Raw genomic sequence first — 12265 nt, forward strand, 5'->3', positions numbered from 1 at the left:
CAGAACTTTTCTAATGCTTTTTGACAAGCTGAAAATTCCCCACCTACTCATTGCTTCTTTTTGCTGCTCTTTCTTTTGTTCCTGTAAAGACTGAACGTTTACTTGAAAAAAGATGTTGAGTGTTTCTTGTGGGGATTTCTTTTTTTGTTTAAGGTAGTCACAGCCTTTTCATCTGTATGGGATAGTTAGCTGCAGGTACAGATATTTGAATGTTTGTGATATTCAGACAAATTATAACTTGAAAGACCTGCCTAGAATTAAAATTCTTGGTAGAATTCCTGGTTTTGCAGAACAGAGACAGAAACTGCTTCTGTGTCTGTATGAGTAGGGAGTTGAGCATAATAAACATTCAAGGGGAGCACATGAGGGGTTACCCAAGCTTATCATTTTAACTATGACATTAAAGGAACTCCCTCATGGCTTCTAGAAGTGTGATCAACAAAGAAACTGAAGCGTAGGAAAACAAATTTCTTATTTTCAGGGCAGTAACGGGGTCAGCTCAGTTTGGTATCACTTTCACCAAATGAAGTGCTTGTATGACTTATACACACGCAGATGGTGCAAATGGAAAAATTAAATAGGGGAGGAAATACACTGCCTGGAGGCAGGTGACTTTGTAAGTGATGTGGCTGTAAAGAAAAAGGAACCTAAGGAAACAGATGAGAAAACGAGACATGGAGAACATGCAAGAATTGAGAAGCAGATTTTGATGAAAGATGGGAAAAAATATGTTGGACAAAGGGGCAGTGTAAATAAATGCCTCCAAAAGAACCCCAGTAATGACAGGGGTGAAGGAACACAAGACTTTAGAAAGTGAAAATGAAAGAACAAATATAAAGCTGAAGGAGAAAGCTTAGAGTATGAAAAGCTAATGCTAGGGAAATTCTGTATACTTTGAATAGAGCCCCTATAGATAACTTAAACAAGTTACAAACAATGTAGAGCAAGGAGTGATAGTTTTTCCCACCAGAGAAAAATAAGGCTCTGAACAAACATTTGGAATCAAGGCTATTTTTCACAGGGGAGAGAGGTTAAGTAATTTGTAGGAGGATCCTGTTATAATTAAGAAGCATTTTCTCATGCTGATATTAACAATTTGCTGGGTAAAAATGCCTGTAAATATTTTTTACTTTTTACTCCTTGACTTCAAATTGGAGAAGAATTTTAAGATTTCAGATTATTTCAGGCCTTGCCAAGTTTAACAGTTACCCACCAGACCAGGAGATGTATTTATGATCAGGGAATGTCTTTTGCCATATTCTCCATAAACTGCTCTTCTTGCAAAGAACAAAACCAGAACAAAAACATGTATACAGGATTTTATTTTTTTTCCCAGGCTTAGCCTGCCCAATTTGGTGTAGGCAAATAGTTTACAACTCTGTAGATTTACCCTAAGTTGACAGCCTGGTTCTGTGAACAGTCTCCTGCTCTAAAGCCAACGGGACTACCCAAATGAATAAATATATTGAAATCTTTATGTATATGTTTGCAAGATCAGTTCCTATGCTGATAATGTAATGTGAAAGACAAATTTAAAAAAGAAATTTAGGAACATTTGGTGGTGTTATGTCAGCAAGTAAATACTAACCATCTGGTCTCTAGATTGCTAATCTATTTCCCCTGATTTTATGGTAGCATGCTTCCTGTGTCTGCAAGCTTGAGACTACATCATTAAACTTTTGTGTTGATCTTTTTTAGTGTTTTAACAGAAACATTTGAAATTCTTTGCCATTTTGGGTGTGAAATTTTCTTCCTGTGCATATTTTTTTCTGGCTGGAAATTTTTCATTCTGTTACAGCTTATTATAGGGTGTTTATTGAACCACATTTCTAATAAGGATGAATAATTTCAGGTATGTTCTATAAAAAGCAGACCAGTCATCCACAGTGAATGACATCCAGTTATGTAGGGCTGACTAATTACTACCTGTAATTAGGCTGTAAAATCTCAGTTTCATCCTAGTATCACAGAGTACCAGGCTGAAGGGACCCTGGTCCTTTCTTGGCTTTCTTTGCTGCAGCAGCATCCCCTGGTCACTCATACTGAGCTTGATGAATTACCAGGACCCTCAGGTCCCTTGCCACAGAGCTGTCCCCATCCAGACAGATCCCCACCTGTGCTGCACTCCTGGATTGTTTTCCCAGGTGCAAATTCTTGTCCTTGTGGAACTTCATAAAGTTCTTGGCAGCCCATGCTTCCAACCTATCCAGGTCTTCCTGCAGGGTGGCTCTCCCTCCCAAAGTGTCCACTTTTCCCCTCAGCTTGGTATTTTCAGCAAACTTCATCAGGATACACTTGATCCCATCCTCCAGATCACTTATGAAGATATTAAACAGACATGGGCCCAAGATCGATCTCTGGGGGACTCCACTTGTCACAGGCTGCCAGTTTGAAAAGGAGTTGTCTACCACCATCCTCTGGCCAGTTCCCCATCCACTGCATGGACCACTTGTCTAGATCCTACTGCATCCATTACTTTAGAGTCTCCTGGAAAAAATATGGAAAGCCTTGGAGACAATGTCCATTGCTCACCCCACATCAACTGAGCAGGTCATTGTGTTGTCAGAAGGTGATCAGGTTTGTCAAGCATGACTTGCCTTTGGTGAATCCCTGCTGGCTTTTCCCAACCATGTGTTTCATTTGACTTGCGATAGCCCCCAGGAGGGTTTGTTCCCCAACTTTCCCAGGGAATGGAGTAAAACTCACAGGTCTGTAACTTCCTGGATCCTTCTTTAAGCCCTTCCTGTAGATGGGGTGACATTAGCCTTCTTCCAGTCTTCTGGGACATGCCCTGATATCCACAACTTCTCCAAGATTATGGAGAGCGTCCCTGGAATGCTCATCCTTGGAACATCAGCCAGCTCTCTTAAAAACCCTTGGAGGAGTAACATCAGGACCCATCACTTTGTAGGGGTCAGGCTCCTGAGATAGTTCACAGACAAGCTCTTCTTTCACTGACAGTGTCTGTTGGTGTTTGTATAAACCTGGATTTTTGATCCCAGGACCTGTGTCCCAAGGTGAAGACAGAGGTGAATGTGTTGGGAATCTCTGCCTTTTCAGCATCATGAGTGACCAGTTCACCTCTGCTGCCTAATAGTGAGCCAGCATTTCCTTCTGTTTGTTGTTTATGTACCCAAAGAACTTTCTTGTGTTTTTTGACCTTTCTGGCCAATTTCAATTTGAGCTGAGCTTTTGCTTTTTTTAACTGCACCTGCTCACCCTGGAAATGCCTTTGTATTTCTCCATGGGTTTTCCATCTCTGGTACGCTTCTATTTTGGTTTTGAGCAGACTCAAAGGCTCACATTTAAGCCAAGGCAGTCTCTTATTGCACCTACTTTCCTTACCCTTAAAGATCATGAACTGGTTTTGTGCTTCAAGGAGAGTGTGCTTGAAAAACTGACAGCACTCACAAGTTCCTTCATCTTCCATGAAGAAGCCTCTCAGGGAATCTATCCCAAATGAGCTTGGAGCAAGCTAAAATTCTTGACTGTATGTTGTTACCTTAGGGGTAAGCTCTGGATTGCTATGCATGACAAGAAAAAAAAAATGAATTGGTGCATACCATTAAAGGTATAAAATTTCCAACAGACTGAAAATGTTGAGAAGCACTTATCACAGCTTGAGGAAGGCTTGTTTCACTGAGGAAAGCTATAGGAATATCAATTTTCTATGAACTGCAAAGTAAACATATTTAGAAAATTAATTAAAACTACTTAAAAAACTCTCCATGATTCTCATTCTTCTCCCTAGAGGTTTAACTATAATTTATCTTTAATTCAATATAATCAGATCAAACGCAATCTCTTTTATGAATGCAGTGAACCTTGCCCATGTGAACTTATGTTAAGTAATGCCTATGCTTTCTTTAAACTTACATGAATAAGGTTTTATATTTTTCCTTTTCATTTAACTTGGAAGTTTACTAAATGAAGACTAAATACATGTGTTAATTCTTTAACAAAAATGACTGTCCACATAGGGTTTAAATCTATAGCTCATCTATTCAGGGAGTAAAGCCTATTTAGAGCTAGTTCAGGTTTGTTAACAGTTAAAATAAGACTGAATTTCACCAGTTAAAATGTCACAATACAGATTATAACAGAAAAGATAACAGAAAAGATGCCCTTGTTTTGTGTCTCTTTGCTGAAAAGAAGTTCTTGTGATCTGGTTTGTGCATTCTCATGAGAATAATCCATGGCCTTATTTTAGGAAGCTGGTTAAAAAAGGCATACTGTACCTTGAAGAACTTTATTCTTAAGCAGACTTTAGTTCTGTAGGATTATCTGTATGTGTTAGTGGGTGCAATGAACTCCATGCAATATCCCACGTGCATCGTGGTTTGCTAGCAGGACGCCAGCATCTTCAGCTGCCAGCCCTGCTGAGACACCAGGGATCAGCCACAGCTGTGCCTCAGAATCTCACAGCTGGAGACACAGCACAGTCTTGTGATTTTGCCTTGCCCACTCCAAATGAAAAGGATGTACTTTTGATGTGTAAAGTATGTGGTTTAAGTCCACTATTAAGAAAAATATATCTTACGAAGAAAAGCATAGGCTAATTTTCTATTTCAGATGAAATGAGGGTGTTATGCTAGTAAAAAACTTGGAGGATGCCAGTTACCAAGGAAAGAACGTGAGATGTTTATGGAAGACCAGCCATAATCACCAGGACTTGAGCAGGAACTGCCTGGATCACCCGGCTCGTGCAAGTGACGACAGATGTCCTATCCTTGAAAAGGTGAAAGAGGAAGTAGGCTGCCACTGGCTGAAATAAATAAACCATTAACATTCAACTTTTACCATGGGACTGAAATTTTAGTAGAAGGCAAGATCTTAACCTAGTTCTGATTAAGAAGCCATGGATAAGGTACTGAGAAGAATTCCACACATATTGTCAAGGACAAAATGACTCTTAACAAATGAACTTTCATTTCAGAAGGTCATTTAGAATAACTGCAAGTCTAGTCTTAGATGAAACCAAAGTTTTGGTGGAGCACAAAAAAATTTTCCTCTTTTATGTAAGTATATCTCAGTGTATTTCATATGAGTTTTAATTGCTGAAGTTATACTACTAATGATGATGGTTTTTACCTGGAATGTGCAAGTATCTTCTAATTTAATTTAAAAGCCATTCAGAATGTACTTATGAGGTGGGGGAAGATGAAGTCAGTCTGAGCTAAAGCAGATTTGAGAGCCAGGGCAGAATCCTGTCATTCTGTGTTATTAGGAATGGGTGGTGCAAGCCCACCTTTGTCAAGTGACCTAAATGTCACTGCAGTCATGCCATGCCTTGCCAGCTGAACTTCAGGAGAAGAAATAACCACAAGCAGAGCTGTGTCTCTGGCAGGTATCGTAAAGAGACTGAACTTGGTCCAAAAGGATTTTCTTTCCTCTCCAAAGTTTGCAGGTAAAAAGCTTGGATTAGGAAACGGGAAAGAGCTTGGACTTGACTTTGGCACATACTGACTGGAGCAAGGTGCAATGTGTTCTCTGATTCTTGGGTTGACTCATGAGAGTAGAGGATCCCTCCTCACTTTAATGCTGCATAGTTTGTCCTGGAGCCAGGGTCTTGCATCAGGGGAATTATGTTAAATAGGAATAGGCAAAGTCGATTTCTCTATTACTTGTGTCACCTCTTCGGTGCCTCAGGCTCTTATTTTCACTCAGTTTCTTTTCATGTAATCCTATTTGAATGTGGGGAACTGTCAGCACGTTTTTTTCCTGAAGTTTGGAGATATGAGGGATGTTTTTAGAGTGGCATTTGTACCTCATCGCTTAGGAGATGTGCTTAGTGATAACTCAGCCAGCAGAGCCCCGATGTGTCACCCCTGGATGGTGCATGAACCTGTGAGTCACACTGGAAATGGCTTCAAAGAGGAAAAATGAGGGAGACAGGAGCAGAACACTGGAGGATATCATACATGATCCTAATTAAGCTTGCTCTTTAGATGCAAGGCTAGACACTGCTTGCTCTGTATTGCAGAATAAGACAATAGTGACTTTTTTGGCGTGGTACTTGGAGCCACAAGGAATAACTCCCTGAGATATTCCTTTTCCTTACAACCCCAAAAATACATAGTACTTCTTCAGAACATGTAAATTCAGCTGCTGGGTGATAGACATTTTTAAACCCAATGGAATTGAAGGCACTCTGCTTAAATGAGCCCAATGGGACAAGAATTACAGCTTCAATGGAGCCACAAAGCCACAGCAGGTTAATTAGTCAGGCAATTTTGAATTAGAAAATTAAAGCTTCAAGGCTTAAAGATCAAATAAACAAACAAAACCAACAATCTCTTTAGAGAAAAAAGGAAAGAAATACACCAGATTTTCTTTTTTCATTTTGGTGTATGTGTTTTAACAACATTAGAAGGGGTCCATGACACAGTATGAAATTAAAAATTTACACTCACTTAGGCTTGGCAAGGTATTTATCAGCTACTGAGGAATTTTGGGTTTCAACTCTTTGCCCACAAGAAATAGTGGGGTAAAAGTTTCTGTGCTTTCACTGATAACAAGTAAGGCCACACTCAATTCTTGGGTTTCCAGTTCTTGACAAAAGTATATTAAGTATGCTTGTATCCTTGAAGCAGATGTTTTAGGAGAAGTTTTAGTTCTGTATATTAGGGTTGTTCATCAGCACTGAAGGTTTAACATGACATCACCTTTAACAACATGTGGTCATACTTAAGGAAAGAAAAATTGACATCAGTGAGCACTACTTTGTGTTTTCAGTTTTGACCACAGCAGAATGTTTCATTTGAACTCTGTTAGTGAATTTGGGAAAATAAATATAGCACATTCCATTGTAGGGGAATTAATTTTCTTAGGATATTAAATAATTACATTTATACTGTGGTGCTTTCCAAAGGCACAGTCAGGACCATGGCCTGGCTGTGCCTGTTTTCACACACAAAACATTGTTCCAGACAGTTTACCATTTGAACCTTCAATTTTTCAAGTGGCACCATCCACACATTTAAGTGCACAAAAGAACCTTTCCACACAAAATCTATTTTACTGTCTTTTAATGTTTAATTAAATATCATAGTAGGTAAGGACACGATTGCAAAGCCAAGTAGATGCACAAGGAGCAATCCTTTTAACTCTAAATAGGATTTGGGAGGATATCTCCTCTATTGGCCAGTCAAGATTTAACAGGATCAGTATCCATCCCCCTTTATTTCTACTGCTTCAGAGCTCCTTGTAAGGGTTTTTGTACATCAGCATGCATGGATGGGAAACACAACCATCCAAACCAAAATGCATATATACAAAAATATTTTCTTCCATTTCCCACTGCCAAGAGTGTCTCACACCAGGTAGAAAACTATGTTCAAAATAAAGGGAAAGGTATTTCTAAATATTAGATGAACTAGTAAACCAGGGTAGATTGTGATGGCTGTGGGTTCATACAGTCCCCAGTGTAAAAACATGATCTTTGCTGACCCTTTGAACTGGCTGCTTAACAGAAGGTGGAACAGAAGGTGGACAGGCTTTTGGAATTAAAAACCTAAGTTCTATAACAATGGTTTTGCTCCCAGCTATGTATTGACTGGCCAACACAAGCTAACTGCAATGTATATGATATATATCCTTCCCTGCTGTTCAGAACAAATTCAGTCATGGAATCATGTTTGTAAACTGAACGAGCATTGGATACTGACAATCATGCACAATTTTATTAAACAGGTTGAAAACATTAAATGATAAAAGCGATATTTATGTGAGGATTTTCCTGTATGTCTAAAAACCTTTTCGGAACAACCAACACTTCCATTCCTTTAACTAAGGTAATTAAACAACGATAATTAAAACCACAGACTTTGTATCAGACGCTGGACTATGTTTATTTTCTGACTTCTCATCTGGTGTTTGTGACAGCAATAATCACACTCCTTTACAGGATGCATTGTACAGCTCTCCAGATGAAGCCTGACAAGCTGTTTTGTGACAGCCACCCTCAGTGTGATTGAGATGTCTGTATGCCCAACATTAAGCTACTTAGCCTTATAAGCCAAAGCTTTCCCAGCCCCAAAGCCACAAATCCTTATCACTTTGTTTCACACTCTTTCTTCCTTTATTGTCTCCAACAGTGGTGAAAACAGTAAGTTACAGCTGAGACCTTGTGTGGATTTTTGAGGGGCCATTAATCACCTTGTTCCAGATTGTAACATGAAGTCTTAATCACCATTTCCAAAAGCACTGAAGCAAAGCATTAAATCCATGCTGGATGAGTTGGATTTTTCTGACTGCAAGTAGAGGGTGTGAGTACACCTGTTGGCATGTCAGTCTGCAGTTCTCAATTCTTCCTCAGTATTACTTAAATAGGAAATTCTGCTGTAGTATAAAATAGCTTTCTGTGAAGTCAAGACTAATTATATGCTCCTGTGCTGTTACAAAAGTGCAAGCAATTCTGTTGGCTATCACAAATACAACAGGTTCAGTATATTTTGATGGGGTGATCTGACACTGCCATGGAGTAATTAGCTTATTATTAGCACTTTGTAATTAGTTTATAGTAATTAGTTTACAGTTAGATGGCGCTTTTTAGCATTCCTCCCCTTAGAAAAAAAAATAAAGCATAATTCCTGTGTATAAACTCCGTGGGAGACCTGCAGTTACCTCTGTGGGATACTTACAGTTCCACTTTACTTGTCACTTTCCAAGAGATTTTCTTCAGTTACAGCTGTTTACAAGGTCAGGCTGAAATACATTGATCAATTTTCTGTTCTATAGGCAAGGAAGTTGTGCAAGTCAGCCCTAGATCTGTTGGGGTGACACGGCAGCAAAAGCAGTGGCTTCTACCCCAAAAGATATAAAGTCTTGACAGCCTCATGTGGAAGCTGGAAATAATTGAGCTATTGAGGGATGGCAACCCAAACCAACACCTTTGATTTGTGGAACGCAATTCATTGCCTGTGACATCTTCCCAGTCGAAAGGATAAAGAATTATAGCTTCTTTGGGCAAACTTAAATCACTCGAGTACTTTTTAAAATTACTGCACCTCATCTGAAAAAATCAATTGTGAGGCTTAATATCAACCACTCCATTTTCTTCCTTACGTTTTGAATTTTTAGCCTCCCTAAGGACTTAATAATTACTTTTATGAGACACAGCACACCTGAAGAAGTTTGGAAGCCTGTTACACTGATCTGCCATGATGTCTTCTGTGAGGATGAGAAAAAGACATAATGCTTATTTTATTTGGTTGTTTTTTCTTTTCACAAGCTTTTCCCATAAGACTGGATAAGAGACATAACAAAACTGGGATCTAGGTCAATCTGAAATGTCTCAGATAGGTAGAAATCTCCTTGGGATGGACTGACAAAGAAAAAAACCAGCAGAATGAGAAGGTGAAGGCTGGAGTAGAGGAGCAGGATCCTCTGTTTTCCTGAAGAGTTCTGTGTTTTTGTTTTTCCTGAAGACTCTGGTATGCTGTAAGCATTTCAGCTCAGGAAGGAATTACTAAGAAACAATTTCCTAGACTGGATAAGAATTAGACAAATTACTAAAGTTAAACCATTAAGTCACAGTATCACAACTTAGATGTTATCTTACAGGCATAACAGCAACAGTGAGCTGTGGGAAAGATATCCTGCTCTGGAGACTGGAAAAAACCCCAACAAAACCCCAGAAAAAGAATTCTCCTTTAACTTGTGCCTGGTAGTTTCCTGTGCACAGAGAAATAAAATTAAATACACCACATACAAAGGATTTCTACATGTTAACAATTAAAGATGACATTCTTGTGCTAAGATCACAAAATTCTTTCAGGTTCTGTATGAAAGTCAAAGAGATTTGGTTAATTCTTCCCTTTTCCTGACTCTTATATTCCTTACGAATTTCTTAACCTTTTTTACTCTTCCTCCTATTTCTCCTATTTGAAATAGGGACTGCCAGTGTTGCCCTTTTGAAGTGCTGTCCTCGGTGTATTTGGAGCACTTGCTGCCTGTGCCCTGCTCCATGCGGGCGCCAAACCCGCCCCTTCGCACACCTTCGCTTTGCTCTTTAGGTGCTTAATTATTACCAAGCGCCTCACCTACCTCCTCAGCCTCCCCGGATAAAAGGCAGTGCCCCGCTGCTCCCTCCCTCTCGCACCTTTACCTTGCGCGTTCTGTCTCACTTTATTCCCGGGCTTCAAAGGCGCGGCACACCTGTCTGAGGCAGCTCCGAGCGCCTCCCTGCCCCACCTGACTCCGAGCCGCGGGCTCTCGGTGCCTCCCCTGCACGGTCCGGGACTCCGGGTGCGCTCTGTTTCCCGGTGCGAGGCCGAGGCGGAGCGCGGGCCCCGCTCCCGCTCCCGGCCCGGCTCCCGGCTCCCGGCTCCCGCTCCCGCCCGGGGCCGCTCCCAGCCCCGTTCCGTTCGAACGGCCGCCGCCAGCCCGCGCCTGCGCACTGCCCGCCCCGCAGGAGCCGAGGGCGAGGCGAGGCGGCTCGGGGAGACCGGCGAACTACGCGCCCCGTCATGCTCCGCGCGGCCAGCTGCCCACGGCCGGAGCGAGCGGGCCGCTCGCAGGGCACGCCGGGAGTTGTAGTCCTCCGGCGCGGGGTATTGTCTCTCCCCTTTCTCTGTCCGGGAACCCGACCGCCACCCCGCCGGGCGAGCGCGGTGACTGACAGCGCCGGGCAGCCAGTGGCCGCAGCGTCCTGCGGCCGAGCCCGGCGCCGTCTCCCCGGTGACCGGGACAGCCGCTGCCTCGGCGGAGTAGCCGGAGTCCCGGGGGACAGAGGTGAGTGGGTCCGAGCGGGGCAGCGCCCACCGCAGCCCGCCCGGCGCTCCCATCCCCCCGCCGCAGAACGCCCGGCCCGGGACCCCGCTGGGATGCGGCGGGACGAGCGGGGACGGCAGATGGACGGCGGGAGGGAGGACGAGGGGGGAGGGGAGCGCGGCGGCGGGGGCCGAGGGGAGGGAAGGGGCGGACGGGAGCCCCCGGCCGCCCCTGTGCGCGCCCCTCGGGCTGCGGCGCTGCCCGCGACCCCCGGCGCGCAGCGCGGAGGGAGCGGCGGGTCCCCTCGCGGGGGGGGTCCCGGGCGCTCCGTGCCCTCCCGTCTTTTACCGCTCGATTTTTCAAATCGTCCCTGCGGGCTCAGGTGCCGCTTCTCCCCTCCCCGCAGCTCCACCCCCCGGGAAGCGGCTGCCCCGGGAGCCGGGTAGTTAACGGGTAACCCCGCGGGGCGCTGCTCCGGTGCCCGCGGGATGGCCCCGCACCCGCCGGGGGCAGCGCCGGGAGCGGGGCAGCGGCGGCGGGGCTTTGAGAGCGGGGTGGGTGTGCAGAGGTGCAGCGAGCCCGCCGTGCCCCCGCCGCTGCCCCGGCAGAGCGCCCCGAGCCCTGGCCGGCGGTCCCCGAGCCCTGGCCGGCGGTCCCCGAGCCCTGGCCGGCGGTCCCCGAGCCCTGGCCGGCGGTCCCCGAGCCCTGGCCGGCGGTCCCCGAGCCCTGGCCGGCGGTCCCCGAGCCCGTCCCGCCCGGGTGCTGCTGCCGCCGCCCCTCCGCGCCGCGTCCCAACACTTCTGGAGCGAACTGGCGAGAAAAGAAGGGGGGTGGGAAATGCCTGGCTGTCAACAGAACCTTTCCACCTTCTTAAGTACAGCAAATAAATTAGTCTGAATTGTAGGCGCATGACTGACTGTACAATAACTTTAGAAAACTTTGCCCTTACTCACAGGAGTCTTGTCAGACAAAACAGCAAATGTCCTATCTGTCTTCCTTACACTTCTCACACTGTCTTCAGTGGGAGAAGAGTTTTATTAACAGCTACTTTTTAGCCTGCTATTATTAATTACAGTCAGTATTTTTGAATGGTTACACCAGGTACACCTAAAGGAAACATAATGGTCTGTCTTGCCAATTGTGAAATGCTGATGAGATTTTTTTTTTTTATTAAAACATTGTCATGCCCAAGTTCTCAAACAACTGGCAGCTGTCTTCTACAGGTTGTGCTGTTACATTTCTTGTGTAACTTGTCTATAAACATGTACCACATTTGAATAGTTAGTGGAATTCAAATGTTATAGCTTCATTTGAGCTTTGTAGAGACTTGGCATCAGTTCTGCCTCAACAACTGGCATCCATGCTGAAGAGTCTTTTGCATTATTTCAAGACCTGTGTGAGGGATGAGGGAACAGTCTCTCTCCTCTGTGCACTTCCACTTTGCATACTTTATTCTCTTACAGTGCCACTATTGAAAAACAAAATGAAGCCAGACAGTGTCTCTGCACATTAACATGGATCGTGTAGTGCTGAGTGCCAGCTCATTTCCAGA

The 12265-nt window shown here is 43.9% G+C and overlaps 1 protein-coding gene across 3 annotated transcripts in view; it reads left to right on the plus strand.

Moving 5' to 3' along the window:
• Positions 1 to 10560: 10560 nt before the first annotated feature.
• The window catches only part of RGS12 (regulator of G protein signaling 12), an 86441-nt gene continuing 84736 nt past the window's right edge, over positions 10561 to 12265 (plus strand). For 2 of the 3 annotated variants that reach the window (XM_063401543.1, XM_063401544.1), the window contains exon 1: positions 10562 to 10734. The gene's annotated coding sequence lies outside the window, so the exon portion shown is untranslated. Of the gene's footprint in view, positions 10735 to 12265 lie in introns of all 3 variants that reach the window. The other variant, XM_063401547.1, reaches the window with a different exon arrangement.

The sequence above is a fragment of the Prinia subflava genome, chromosome 7 (genome assembly GCF_021018805.1).
Source record: "Prinia subflava isolate CZ2003 ecotype Zambia chromosome 7, Cam_Psub_1.2, whole genome shotgun sequence".
NCBI classification, from domain to species: domain Eukaryota; kingdom Metazoa; phylum Chordata; class Aves; order Passeriformes; family Cisticolidae; genus Prinia; species Prinia subflava.